At 40.8% G+C, this 15,578-nt stretch overlaps 1 pseudogene; it reads right to left on the minus strand.

Moving 5' to 3' along the window:
• Positions 1–10,397: 10,397 nt before the first annotated feature.
• LOC132226635 (14-3-3 protein beta/alpha-like) lies at positions 10,398–13,285 on the minus strand (annotated as a pseudogene).
• Between the last annotated feature and the right edge of the window lie 2,293 nt (positions 13,286–15,578).

Here is a 15,578-nt window from a genome sequence, read left to right on the forward strand (position 1 = left end):
CGTAGTTTGAGGACCCCTGATCTAGAGCAGTGGTTCTCAACCTTGGCTGCACATTAGAATCACCTGGGAGTCTTTTTAAAATCCTGATTTCTGGGCCTCATCCTCCAGCAATTCTGTTTCTTTGTTATGGGGTGGGGCCACAACGGCAGCAGCAGGCAAGCAAGCTACCAAGGACAGGGGTGTAAGAGTGAGCACCTCCTGCCAACCCAGACCCCCTTGGGTGGGGCCACAACATTAGTAACAAAGAAACAGAATTTCCGGAGGACGAGGCCCAGAAATCAGGATTTTAAAGATTCCCAGGTGATTCTAATGTGCAGCCGGGTTGAGAACCACTGAGAGGATGACTGTCTCAGAACAATCAGAGGCTAAGAATGTAGGACTGATTCTACTCAAGAATGCTTTTTACTATAGGAACCTCCAGCTTTTTTCTTCTTCTTTGGAACACTCTGAGTATTGCCCAATAGTGTTTCTGGTTTGCAGACCCTAAGACCTTTGAATTCGTCTTTTTTTTATTTCTAACCAAAACTTCCAAACTTATTTTGAGTTTGACACTACAATCACACTGAAAAATTAGTGATTCCTTAACTTCATGAAATATCAGTGTTCAAATTTCCCTAATTGTCTCATGTGTTTTTATTTTTCACAGCTGGCTTGTTCAAATCAAAACAAAGTGCATACAATGAATTTGGTCCATATGCTTTTTATAAACTATTTTAAAATCGATTTTTAGAGAGAGAGGGAGAAAAAGAGAAACACTGATGTGAGAGCTGCCTCTTGCACTCCCTCTACTGGGGATAGAGCCCAAAATCCCTGCTGGGAATTGAACCAACAACCTCTCAGTGCACAAAATGATCCCCAACCAACTGAGCCACACTGGCCAGGGCAGTTGATATGCTTTTTAAAATCTCTTTTGATTTTTAGGTTCCCCTTCCCTTTTCTTTTTTCTTAACATCTGTTAAGAAACCAGATCTTTTTTGTCCTGTAGAATTTCTCACATTCTGGATTTTGCTGATTGCATATCCAAGGTGCCATTTAACACATTCTTTTCTCATTTGTAAATCTTCTAAACTGTTAGTTCACATTTTACATCTAAAGGCTTGTTCAGATTCATGTTTGGTTGTTTTTTTTGAGGGGGAGAGGCAAGAACACCTCACAGAATGTGTTCTCCTGTTGCATCACATCAGGAAGCACCCTGATGCCTGGTTGTCCTGTGACTTGTGATGTTAAGATTAGTCAGTGGGTTCCTCATCAACTTCTTGCTTAGTGGTTTTAGCGGTTACTAATGGCCACTGCCTAGGTCCATTATTTCATCGAGAATTACCAAATGATCCTAGTCTCATTCTAGCATTCTGTTATGGATTAAATTATATACCCCCCAAATTAATATGTTGAAACCCTAACCCCAAGTATCTCAGAATGGGAACTTATTTGGAAATAGAGTAATTAAAGATAAAATTAGCGAAGATGAGGTCATACTGGAGCCCCTTATCCAATGTAACTGGTGTCCTTACAGAAAAGGGAAGTTTGGACACAGAGAAAACACGCACGCAGGGACAATGCCACGTGAAGACGGGGTCATGTTACGGCCAGCCACAGAACTACCAGAAGCTGGGAGGGGCCAGAAACAGGTACTTCTCTAGAGCCTTCAGAGGGAGCATGATCCTGCTGACACCTTGATCTTATCTTGGACTTCCAGACTCCAGAACCAGGAGACAATAAACTTCTGTTATTTAAAGTACTCAGATCATAGTACTTTGTTACAGTAGTCTTAGGAAACTAATACACATTTCTTCTTCAGATTTTGATGGGAGTTCTTAAAGAGGGAGGGAAGGACTTCCCCTCATCAAGTGTTTGGTTATTCTGAGGTTTCTACAGGAAATGCAGTATATATTATTGGTTCTTTCTCTGTATTTACTAGTTTTTAGAATACTGAATGGTTCCTTAGTATCCTTCAAAGGTGACTGAGGAGGTTTATACATTCAGTACACATTGTTATAAACTATAGATTTAAATATAATTGATATGCCTCAACCCATGGCAGTTACTAATCCTTTCAATGTCCAAATTGCCCCACTTTGGGCCAGAAACGGTTCCTTTCAGATGACTTCTGAGTGCTTTGTAAGAATTTCCAATACTTTGATGGCTTTCATGCTTTTTCATACAATAAGATGTTCCTGGTTCATCTTGCCCCAGACCTACCATTTCTCCAAGGACCCTGTTTTTTTCTAGTGGGAAGTGACATTTGTTGGCCACAATCTGGCTGCTATGGACACTCATTGCTACCAGGTTGATTACTGTTTCTAAAACTTTTTACTGGACAGAAATAGAAAAATTTTAAGAGAAAATACATCATAAATTTATAATACTTATTTCTTTTACACTGAAAATCTTAGTTCTCAGTCATTTACTTATTTTTAATTGATTGATCAATGGATGGATTGATTGATTTTAGAGAGAAGAAGGGAGAGAGAGAGAGAGAGAGAGATCGATTGGTTGCCTCCTGCATGCGCCAACCAGGCCAGGATCAAACCTGCAACCCGAGTACATGCCTGTCAGGAGCACTGGCTCTGAGTCCACACATACTCCTGAACCCTATTCGTTGTGCCAATTATTGGAGTACTCACTCCTTGAATCCTGCTCTATTACACTAACTGTTGGGTGCGAGTCCCTCTGCCAGGGACTGGATCTCCTTGGATGCCAGGCATTAGAAGATGGAGAAGACATGAGAAGTCATGGGAATATAAGAGAGTCTTTGTTGTGGTCCAAGTAGCCATTGCTAATAAGGCAGTCCACAAAGCATTCCTTGCTAACACAGTAGCAAACACAAAGCAGCCCTTGCTAATACAGTAGCAAACACAGGAGCCATTGCTAAAAATGTAGCCTGACCAAGCAGTGGCACACAGGCTAGTCAGTAATACATCTTCCCTATAACGCAGCCCCTTAATGTAGAAGCTATACAGGAGCCAACCACACTGACTGAACAGTAGCATACTTTATACCAACTTAGACAAAAGAGACTTCTTGTCAAAACAGTGCCATCAATCTTTTGGGTTACTGAAGGGCACACCTGCACATTGCATAGCTTGCTAAATCCTTGCTTTTGCACCTGCGTATAGCAAATTCACCTGAACACACAGATTAGGATTCCCACACTCAGAGTGGCCTTGAACATCTGGAGCACTCTAGACAGGGCCCCCACAATGCCTTTGACTGGGAATCAAACCTGAGACCCTTCAGTGAAAGGCTGACACTCTAACCACTGAGCAAACCATCCAGGGCCATTAACTTTATTCTAATAAATTATTTGGCTTATTTGTGTCCATATTATAATTTTATGATATATACTAGTGGCCCAGTGCATGAATTCATGCACATTGAAAGGGAATTAATTAGAAGAAATATTTTAATATCGCTATTTGCCCTTTCTGTATAATAGATGTGTCAGAGATTAAAGAAAATTAGTAAAATGTATGTTAAAATAATATGTAAATTTATTAATAAATAAACAATAACAACATGATATAACAACAACAAAGACATGATATAAAAACACAAAAATATGACATAAAAACAACAAAAACATGCTATAAAAACAACATTGATACAAACAATGACTGATAAAACTTATTCTAATATCTCCCTGTACACCACATTAAGAGTAAAAACACTTTCAGAGTGCTTGACTAATTTCCCTTGTGATGAATGAAGTATTTACAACTTTAACATCACACACTCTTTGAACTCGAGAGAAAGCAACATATACCTGACCATGTCTGAAAACGGGTTCAAGTAGGAATAGTCCTACTCTGTCTAGAGTTTGTCCTTGTGATTTATTAATTGTCATCACAAATACTGGAATCACAGGAAACTGTCTTCGAATTAATTTAAATGGGAGGCAGTGTCAGACAGGGACAAATGAATTCTTGGAATCAGAACAACCTCTCCTTCTACAGATCCTGTTAATACTTCAGCTTCTATAATGTTAGGTAGCAATCTTTTGATAAATAAATCAAGTACCATTACAAAGACCCCATTTACTATTAAGATTTCTCAGTAGCATGATGATTGCACCTACTTTCAATTTTAATTTATGACATGGCATTCCCGAAGGAGTAATACTATTAAGAAATTCAATGGGAAAAATTTCCTTTTCGGCATCATCCGTTGAATCAATGGAATCATCACTCAAATAGATGTGAAAATCTCCATTGAGTATATCCAAAAATTTTTCATTTAATTTATGAACATTTTCATTTTTTGGACAAAAAATTTCACATTTAGATATATTTTTAATGTTATCTATAGATATACTATTTCCAAAGGTAACTTCAATAATAGAGCTGTTACAAATCATTTCACAGGGGATTTCAATAATATCCATCCCTAAATGAAAACTGCTATCAAGTTTACCATCTCCAAGTTTTACTAACTATTTGCTATAAGCAGAATCCTCTGATCTCATATTTGTTTTAAGAGACAACTTTCTGAAACATCCCCAAACACTACAGTACTTCAAACTCATTTGTACTATGGCTGATCACATACTATGTGGCACAATACTGAGACACTGTCGAAAATCCCCTCCAAGAAGGAGAACTTTCCTATCAAATACAACATTCAAACTCATAATTTCTCTTAGTAATCTATCTATGGCGTTTATAGCATGACAGGATGCCATGGCGCATTCATCAACAATGAGAAGTTGGGCCTTTTAAATGTTTTTAGTAACTTCAGTCTTTATATCAAGTCTAGAAATTGAAGTTTCATTTAATGGAATTGGTAATTTATATTGGGAATAAAGATTCTTCCACTGAGAAGTAAATTTGCAGCAATTCTTGTAGATGCTGTGGGTAAAACAGTACCACCATGACCTCTAATATAATATATCAAAACTTTATAAAGATATGCTTTTCCACTACCACCTGGACCATCCCAAGTAAAAGCATTTGGGGTGTACAGTTTTATCTTCAATGGTGAAAGTTATAGTCTGAAAGGCTGCCAACTGTCATCGTTCAGAGAATTTATCAAAATCTCTGCCTGTTGTCGCTTGTATGATTCATCACATGTAGTTGTATTTGTTAATAAAGGATAGTCTGGAAGTTAGAAATGTGAACATTTCATTCCATGCAATGTGAATACTTCTTGAGTTTCATTAAGGGCTTGCATTTCACAGTTCACACAGGCACCTTCTCTTCGGTGTAATTTCCAACAAAAATCTTTAATAAATTTAGATTTATTCTCATCTCCTAATCTGTCTGCATCAGAAGGACATCCAAACATGCATATATATGCAAAAAGTTGCCGTGGTTGTTTGGGCATATTAAGGATGATTGCATCATCAATCGTATCTTTCCAGTTAGTGTTGTTGACTAATAATCCTCTATGTTTAGCAGCTTCATAAAATGTATCATAAATTTCACCTCCTATAGTTCGTAGATCAGCAAAACTTACTGCACCTTTTATATGCAGAAGCAAAAGTCTAAGGTAATATCATTCTGGTTCTCTAAAGCTCACAGTGAATAGTCTACCTAATACTTTATTCTCGTCCTTTTAGTGTTTTCTCCACAAGAATTATTAAACACATAATGTTGTGGAACCTCCCAATGATAATAATTACACTCGTCGGAATCTTCTCCATTCAATAAAAACTATGCCATCAAAGTCAAGTTATGCTTTTTAGCCCTATCTAAAACTTCAGCAAAATCATTGGTATGAAAATACAAATTCTTATCATTTGGCAAATGAGTAGCTAATGTTGTGATTGCATGAGATTGGTCAGGGTCCGGGGTGTGGGTGAACGGGATTCTGGGCTATAGTGTGCGGACAGCAAGCTGAGCAACAGCTGATTCCATGAGGAATGGGGCTCCTGCCTCCCTGCTGTCAGGGTCCAGGGTGTGGGTGAATGGGATTCAGGGCTGTCAGGGCACCGACAGCAAGGCCTGGGTCAGTGTGTGTCATAGCTACCAGCTGGTGGTCTGGTCATTGGTCATTCTGCCATAATGGTCGCTGGGCTTTTATTATATAGGATGGTTAAAACACAGAATAGTTATATATATGTATATATAATACTGTTGGAAATAGTTTAAGATTTCTGGGACTCGTTTAGACCTTGGGATATATAAACGGTCCCTGGTTTGACTTAAGATTTTTTGACTTTACAATAGTGTGAAAGTGATATGTATTTAGTAGAAACTAAATTTTGATTTTGGATCTTTTTTCAGGGTAGCAATATGTAGTAAGATACTTGCGATCCCGGGCAATGACAGTGAGCCACAGCTCCCCATTAGCCACCACTTTACAGCATTTTTTTGGATACTATGTTCTTTTTTTTTTAATTAAATCTTTATTGTTCAGATTATTACATTTGTTCCTCTTTTTTCCCCCCATAACTCCCCTCCTCCCAGTTCCCGCCCCACCCTCCGCCCTCACTCCCCACCCACTGTCCTCATCCATAGGTGCACGATTTTTGTCCAGTCTCTTCCCACATCTCCCACACCCCTTTCCCCCCCCAAGAATAGTCAGTCCATTCCCTTTCTATGTCCCTGATTCTATTATTATCACCAGATTATTTATTCACTTGATTCTTAGATTCACTTGTTGATAGATGCATGTTTGTTGTTCATAATTTGTATCTTTACCTTTTTCTTCTTCTTCCTCTTCTTAAAGGATACCTTTCAGCATTTCATATAATACTGGTTTGGTGGTGATGAACTCCTTTAGCTTTTCCTTATCTGTGAAGCTCTTTATCTGACCTTCAGTTCTGAATGATAGCTTTGCTGGATAAAGTAATCTTGGTTGTAGGTTCTTGGTATTCATCACTTTGAATATTTCTTGCCATTCCCTTCTGGCCTGCAAAGTTTCTGTTGAGAAATCAGCTGACAGTCGTATGGGTGCTACCTTGTAGGTAACTGAGTTTCTTTCTCTTGCTGCTCTTAAGAGTCTCTCTTTGTCTTTTGCTCTTGGCATTTTAATTATGATGTGTCTTGGTGTGGTCCTCTTTGGATTCCTTTTGTTTGGGGTTCTCTGCGCTTCCTGGACTTGTAAGTCTATTTCTTTCACCAGGTGGGGGAAGTTTTCTGTCATTATTTCTTCAAATAGGTTTTCAATATCTTGCTCTCTCTCATCTTCTGGCACCCCTATAATTCTGATGTTGGTACGCTAGAAGCTGTCCCAGAGGCTCCTTACACTATCTTCGTATTTTCGGATTCTTTTTTCATTTTGCTTTTCTGGTTGGGTGTTTTTAGCTTCTTCGCATTTCAAATCTTTGCCTTGATTCTTGCGCTCCTCTGGTCTGCTGTTGGGAGTCTGTATAATATTCATTATCTCAGTCTGTGTATGCTTAATTTCTAGTTGGTTCTTTATCATAACATCGAGAGTCTCATTACATTTCTTGAGGATCTCACTACATTTATCGGCGGCTTCTAGACAGTTCTTAAGAGACCTTAAAAGTGTGGTTCTGAACTCAATATCCTCCATTGCCAGTTCTGTCCTGTTTCTTTGTCTCCACATTTTTTATGCTTTCTTGGTGCACCCCCTAGTGGTCTTTGTGTGCAGTCCTCCTGTAGTTAAGCCTTGATTGTTGTCGGCAATACCGGGGGATGATTTGACCTCCAGGCTAACTGGCTATGAGAGTCTGCTGTGTCTGCAGTGGGAGAGCTTCTGTGCTGGATCTCTAGGGCGGTGCTAATCTAGCGTTTGCCTGAGGCTATCCGGCAAATGGCTCTGTGCAGGGCTTGGGTGGAGTGGGTCCCGGGGGATCTACAGGGTGGGCAGGAGCGAGCAGTTATGGCTGCTCTCAGTCCCGTCCCTAAGGGCTCTGCCTCACAGAGTCCCAGCAACCCCTGCAAACCTCGGAGAGAAAGCTGCCTTCGAGTTCCGACCGAAGCCAGACAGTCCCTCTACTCCCATTTGAGTCTGGGTCCCTAGAGACTCGCCGGATCTGGAGCTCAGAGTCTGAAACTCCCTCCCGATTGAAAACAGTAACCGCGCCCTCAGCCTCCAGCCTGCTCTGCGTGCACTCCGCACCTTAGTATTTCACTTCAGCACTGCGCCTCCTCTGAGTCTGGATATGATATTCTCTTTCCTCCTAGTTGTAGAATTTCCGCTCAGCCAGCCTTCCTGTGGTTCTGGATGATGTCCATTCCATCTTTTAGTTGTTTTTTGAAGTGGTTGTTCGAGGCAGCAATCTCCGGCGTTAACCTATGCCACCATCTTGGTTTCCTCCTGGATACTATGTTCTGAGCTGGTTTGAGGTAGGATACACTCTGATGCTCAGTAGGTTAGGTTTATTAAATGCATTTTCAACTTATAATGGATTATCAGGACATAACCCCATTGTAAGTTGAGGAACATCTGAATATATATCTCACTAATGATACACACTAATTACTAGCTTTTTAAGTCATCTGACATAATTTCTCTCTGTGTGCTTAAGCCCCTAAATTTGTATACATTTACATTGTTTTATTTTGCTTTCAACATTTTTGGAAACTATAGTTTTATTTTTTAATGAATAAAATTTTTTATTTTACTTTTGAATTTTTACACATTTCCTGATTATTCTGTATAAGGTGGAAACTAGAACTGTTTGAAAGACATACACAATCTAGTACATCAAAAACAGGAGTTTTACTTTTATGCTATACTATGTTCACAACCATGGGTGTGCTTGCTAAGTAATATACCCATCACAGAAGCAAACGTGAGGCAAAATACTGGTAAGGAAAACAAAGCAAGAAAGAGCTACCAGAAATACAGACAGGCTCGTTCCACATTCACTACTGTATTTTCAAATGCCAAGTATCTGGCTGCACTTTTTTTGTTCAGCTAGAAAAGAGAGACTTACTTTTTTTTTTTTTTGGTTTGTTTTCATCAGTGCATGAATGGTGTTTTTTTCTTTTTTTCTCATTTCAGCAGATGGACAAACAGATGGTACCACAGTTATGTGGAGTGTTAAAGAGAGAGCATGGATACTGTGCAACTGGTAGGCTCTGTGTTCTGGATTCTCCCCATTGCAGTGTTCCGGCAACTTCCCTGAATGATAGGGTCTTGTTGAAACACATTTGTGGACTTGGCCAGATGAGTACAATTGGGAGATCTGGTGACAGGTACTAACAAGCATTATCAAGACTGGCGGTAATACAGGGAGAAGTCATGGATATTTAAAAATACTTTTTTGATTCAAATCTTGGTGTGACTAAAGAGTAATGACCGTGCTGAGAATTGTAAGAAGACAGAGCTATGGTGCTGGAAGTTCTTCTCAACTCTTTGAAGCAAGGTCTGCTCACCAAAATGTTCATAAATTTCACTTCTCACCCCCTCCAGGCCCTCTATCCCTGCTCATATAGTATTAAACCATGGACAAAGACAAGAAAAGATAGACTTTAAAAAAATGGTAAAGAAGCAGAAGGACAGAAATTTAAAGAGGAAGAGAGAGAGAAAAAAGTCAATAGTTGAAAAGACAGTGGAAAAGAATGTTTAGATTTCAAATTTTAAAAGCCTGGAGCTAGGAAGAACCCAAAGCCTGAGTACTCCCCATGTGAAAGGCAATCTCTGCAGAACATTATTCATAACGGTGTTACCCAGGAGACAGGTAAGGGTATTCATAAGACATATGGCTTTCTTTTTCCTTAACGTGTGGTTACAAGCAAAACAGATTCCACAACTGAGGCACAAATCCCAAATCGATGACATTGTTGTAGGACAGGGTTTTAGTCACGTGAGTTATATGAGCATTGGGCCATCTCATGGTGTCATAACCCTTATCTGCCACACAGAACTTCAATTTTAGGCTTCGAGTTTCCTCAGAGGAAGACACTGGGCATCTGTGGTCGTGAACTTCTGAGTGGCCATAGCCCCAACTGGTCAAGTATCTATAAGCTCCGAACAACAGGCAGAATTACTGTGAATTGCCATAAACCCCAAATGTGAGATGGCAGGTGTCTCACTCCAGGTCCCAGCATCACAATATAATCTCTGTAATTTTCTGTACTTTACAATGGAGCTGTATTTCAGTGACTGTTTTGATATCAGATTAAACTTCCCCCAAAGTTACAGATAATTCAGGTTATTTTTTCTACCAGTAAGAGTTCTGCTTAGTTACAAAACCCCATAATCACAGTGTTTGGGTTTTTGAAAATAAAATAAACACACAGTAATCCTGCGAATGTTAAAAAACAAAACTTTAGAATGCCTTGGCATTTATGTCGCCAATCAGAGTTTGAGATACAAATACCAGCTGCTTACCCCTGGACCATTTTGCTAAGCTGAAGCTGTGAAACACTGAAAAGTCAACACACAACTCTTCTTTTTGTTTGTTTGTTTGTTTTTAACCTCACAGAGGAATATATGTGGCGGGAATAGAGTGCCACTGAACAGGTCACAAAGCACCATAGACATTAGTTCTCTCCCTCCCCAGTGTCTCCTTCATTCCCCGGGTTTTTGACGGCCACAGAGTGAGATTGTTCCTAAGCAACTGCATGATCAGGGTGCTGTGTCTGTACGACTCTTCATTCAGTGTATCCAATTCAGCAATTGCTTCATCACACACCACTTTTGCCAGACTGCAAGCCTTTTCAGGGGAGGGCAGAATCTCATAGTAAAAGACTGAGAAATTCAGCGTGGGGCCAAGTGGAACTGGGTGTGTAAGCTGCATTTCTTTCTTACTAATCTCAAATGGCTTGCTTATTGTATCTAGGTGTCACCTCAGAAAGATATCTAAAAGAATCCCCTTTCATTTTCAAGTAGAACACCTTACTTTCTGGTTGTGTAGCATTGGGAATAAGACATTTGTCCGACAGCTTGAAAACACCGTTGCAGATGTCATGCAGTTCTGCCTCGATCTTCTCACCATACTCTGCCCATCTGCTGCTGCTTCTCCTTCCTCTCTGTTTTCTGCTCAGTGCTGGAGATGACACAGCAGTGACAAGCAGATTTCTCCTTTCATTGGATGCAGGGAGCCGGTCCATCCTTGCTGTTTCAAGGGACCTGGCATATATGGCATACAGTTCTTAATATGTTTGCTCACCTTCTTGGCGCTGTGTTTTAACCAAGGTCACCTCTCCGAGAAAGGTTGAATCCCCAGGTAGGGATTTTCCCCTGAAGTTAGGGAGGGAATAAAACCCCTCAACTAAGTGCCAGGCGGGTAATTAATCACTTTAACTATGAACAATCTTGCTTAAGCTACATAATCTTTACTCCCTGGAATGGAGATAAGAAACGCCCTAACCTTTGGAATAGAGATTGATAGGATTGGAATCAACTGGTATAAATACAGATGCAACAAGACAACAACAGAAAGAATTCAGAACACAGAACCTACACGGAGCCTGGAGACAGAAGAACTTCGCTGGAGAGAACATGGCAAAAGATCCTGGACTGACTACAGAAATTGGCAAGAGAACCTGACTAGAACCCGGTGACCGAACCTGGCTGGAGATCTCAGACAGAACCTGGCTGGAGAACCTAGCGAGGGAACATGGCTACAGAACCTGGCTAGAGACCCGAAGCAGAACCTCTCTGGAGAACCAGACCAGAACTTGGCTGGAGATCCTGGCTAGAGGTCCTGGCTAGGCTGCTGATCAACTGAACGCTGCCTCCGAGTCTTTCCCTCTTCGCCGACTCCGTCTACGCCTTTGGGAACCCCTGGACCTGCTGGGGTTGGACCCCGGCATATGGCGCCCAAACAGGGACCCTTAGGTAAGCGCCCCGCACTCGGGACGGATCGGACTCCACCGTAGGAAGAAGGTGGATAGTCTTCGCCGACTCCGTCCACACCTTTGGGAACCCCTGGAACAGGATTCCCATAGGTAAGCCCCCCCCTCCCCCATTGAGAACCCCCACGCTCGGGACGGATAGGACTCCACCAGGGTACTGCAGACCTCCTTATAGAAGATAAGTAGGGTAAGAAGGTGGATAGTACAGAACTTAGATTGAGAAGATGTGCCATACTGAGTCCAAAGAAAGAAGACTCTGTATTGATCCTTAGATTGAGAAGATGTGCCATACTGAGTCTAAAGAAAGAAGACTCTGTATTGATCTTTAGATTAAGAAGATGTGCCATACTGAGTCTAACGAAAAAAGACTCTGTATTGATCTTTTAACATATATGCTTGCTAGCAGAGGAATTAAGGTTACTCCCAGTCAGACAGAACGTTTTATACAAGAAGTATGTCCATGCTTTTCTGAGGAAGGAAAGGTAAATGTAATGGCATGGGAAAAGGTAGGCCCAAGGAGCCTTATCCTTAACCCCACTGCAGCCTTTCCACCCCGGGAAAGTGCAGGATTGGCAAGCTCTCCCTGGGGTGATAGATCAGGACTCAGGTAATAGCGGAAAGCGCCAATCCTACTCTTAAAATGGATATAAGAGAGCATTTGAGGTTTTTCTTTTTAATGCTTGCTTTTAAAAAATAAAAAAGGGGGAATTTGCCGGGAGCCGGTCCATCCTTGCTGTTTCAAGGGACCTGGCATATATGGCATACGGTTCTTAATATGTTTGCTCACCTTCTTGGCGCTGTGTTTTAACCAAGGTCACCTCTCCGAGAAAGGTTGAATCCCCAGGTAGGGATTTTCCCCTGAAGTTAGGGAGGGAATAAAACCCCTCAACTAAGTGCCAGGCGGGTAATTAATCACTTTAACTATGAACAATCATGCTTAAGCTACATAATCTTTACTCCCTGGAATGGAGATAAGAAACGCCCTAACCTTTGTAATAGAGATTGACAGGATTAAAATGAACTGGTATAAATACAGATGTAACAAGACAGCAAGACACAGGGCTTGGAAGACAGGACCAAGAGAGACAGAGCCTAGGCACAGAACCTACACAGAACGTTCTCTAGAGACAGAAGAACTTAGCTGGCGAGAGCATGCTGGAGGATCCTGGGCCTGGACTGGCCTCGGAGCCTGGAGGCGGAGCCTGGCGAGAGAGCATGGCGGGGGATCCTGGACTGAACCTGACTGCGGAGATTGGCAGGAGAGCCTGACTAGAACCTGGTGACGGAACCTGACCGGAGAACCTGAGCAGAACCTCTCTGGAGATCGAGACCAGAACTTGGCTGGAGATCCTGGCTAGGCTGCTGATCAACTGAACGCTGTCTCTGTGTCATTCCTTCTTCGCCGACTCCGTCTACGCCTTTGGGGACCCCTGGACCCGCTGGGGCTAGACCCCAGCAATTGGAGAGCTTGTGCCCTTGTTCTGTGACTGCCTTCAGGGCTGCAAAAAGACCTTCACAGCACTCAGCATGCTCGTGAGCTTGGCTTTCTGTACCAGCTTACTTTTATCCATGGTCATTCCTGAGGGAGGACTGCGGGGAGGCAAAGACACTCCCAAACAACCAACCTCGGTGACTGTTTCCATCCCAGGCCCACTCCTCAGGCAACAGAGAATGGCAGCCATTACCCTGGCTCTTGAATCGGTGGCAGCACTGGCAGCAGTTCTACTTCTGCTCGGCAGTTTTCTTTTTTTATTACATTTTGTCTTATAAGACATTCAGATGGCACCAAAGTCAAATCTGTACTATAAAGTCCATTTAGATAATCTATCTTTTATTATCCTCCTCATCACTTGTTCCCTCCCTCCCACATAGGTGACAATTTTTATTAGTTTTGGTCTGTCCTTCCATTAAAATTAAAAAAAAAAAGTTGTATTGATTTCAGAGAGGAAGTGAGAGGGAGAGAGCGATAGAAACATTAATGATGAGAGAGAATCTTTGATCAGCTGCCTCCTGCAAGTTCCCTACTGGAGATCAAGCCCACAACCCAGGTATATGTTCTGACCAGGAAGCAAACCGTGACTTCTGGGTTCATAGATCCAGGCTCAACCATTGAGCCACACCAGCCCGGCCCATTACAATTTTTATACAGTAAACTCCCGATATTTTGAACCTCAAGTTAATGGACTTCAGATTTAACAAATAAAATTTCTGGCCCATATGTCATATATGAAAACACCTTGTTCATTTTAAAATGCTTTTAACAAGATTTGCTTATAATTTAATTAGCAGGTTATTTTTTGTTACTAATTCACTGTTATTTTTTAACAAATTTTAGCAAATAGACCATATGTTGGAAAAAACATTACAATAATTTTGCTGACATAAATAAATATTACATATCTACAACTATAGTCTAATATTTAAATCCCAGAGTCATCACCGGTAAACACAGTAATTGATTTTGTTGTTCTGGGGTGACTTTTTAAAATAATTCACTCTGTTGTCCTGGCGTGCATTTTAAGGAAATGCGCTAAGCCACACCCCAGACATGTGCATTTATTTACTTGCAGTGACAGGTGAAGGCACGCATTTACTAGACCTATTCAGCATAAATTTAAAATTACAGTAATATATATATATATAGAAAACTTTTCTGTGAAATTAAACTTTTCATATACTTAGTTATAATTACATAAACATGTCTACATAAGTAAAAACAGATATACTAACTAATTTGTTAATTTTTCTTTTATTGCTTAAAGTATTACAAAGGGTATTACATATGTGTCCATCCCCCCCCCCCCCCCCCGCCCTTGACAGTCCCCTAGCAGACTTTCGGCTTTAACAGACACCCCCAGCCCGAATTAGTCTATTATATTGAGGTTTTACTGTAGTAGGTATATATACAATTCTCGCCTGTTTTAAATTATAAGGTATCATGCTATCCACACTATTCTTCACTTTGCTTTCTTCACTTCACTTAATAGTATATCCTAGAGATCTCTCTATAATAGGATGTAGTGTGGCCCTCATTCCTTTTTTATAATGCATGGTTCCCCATTACATGGATTTGACCAGGCCATGGTTTCTTCAACTAGTCCCCTAGTGGTGCACACATGTGTTGTTTTTACAGTCTTTTGGTAATACAAAAAGTACTGTAATAAATCATTTTATACATAAATCTTACTGTATTTCTGCCAACCTATCTTAGGACTATTTTGCCAGGAGTGGATTTGCTAGATCAACGGGTTAAATGCATGTCATTTTGTTGAACATTGACAAATTCCCTTCCATAGGAACTTTACTAGTCTGCATTCACACCAATGGGTGAGAATGCCTGTTGTCCCACGGTCTCACCAATAACAAACAGAGTGTCTGTTCACCTCTGGATGTTTGCCAACAGATGAAATGTTCATGACAGATGAAAGTGGTATTTTTATTTAATTCTAATTTGCATTTTTATTATTCATTTCATTGGTTTTAAAGGGAGCACACAGGTAGAAATGTGAGTATTTTATAGATTTGGTGTGAAATAGATGATTGCCCCTGTAGAGTCTGCTCCATGAAGGTAGGACAGACACCCCCGTCTGGGTGTTTTGCTCACTCTTGTACCTCCGATGCTGAGCCCAGTGCCTGACATGAATGAGGCACTCACCAATGTATAATTAAGTGAGTGAATGAATTCAAGGATGAATAGAAGACAGAAACTACCCTTTTTGCTCATTCCATAACTGCACTGAGGTATATTCAACCCTTTGCCCTCCCTCTTCCTTTTACTTCTCTCCAGACTCAGACCTGTAATGAAGGGAGCTATCTAGAAGTCTACACTAAATTGTGAGTTTTAAAAAGAAGATGAAGAAGTCA

This window comes from Myotis daubentonii, chromosome 2 (genome assembly GCF_963259705.1).
Source record: "Myotis daubentonii chromosome 2, mMyoDau2.1, whole genome shotgun sequence".
Classification (NCBI taxonomy): domain Eukaryota; kingdom Metazoa; phylum Chordata; class Mammalia; order Chiroptera; family Vespertilionidae; genus Myotis; species Myotis daubentonii.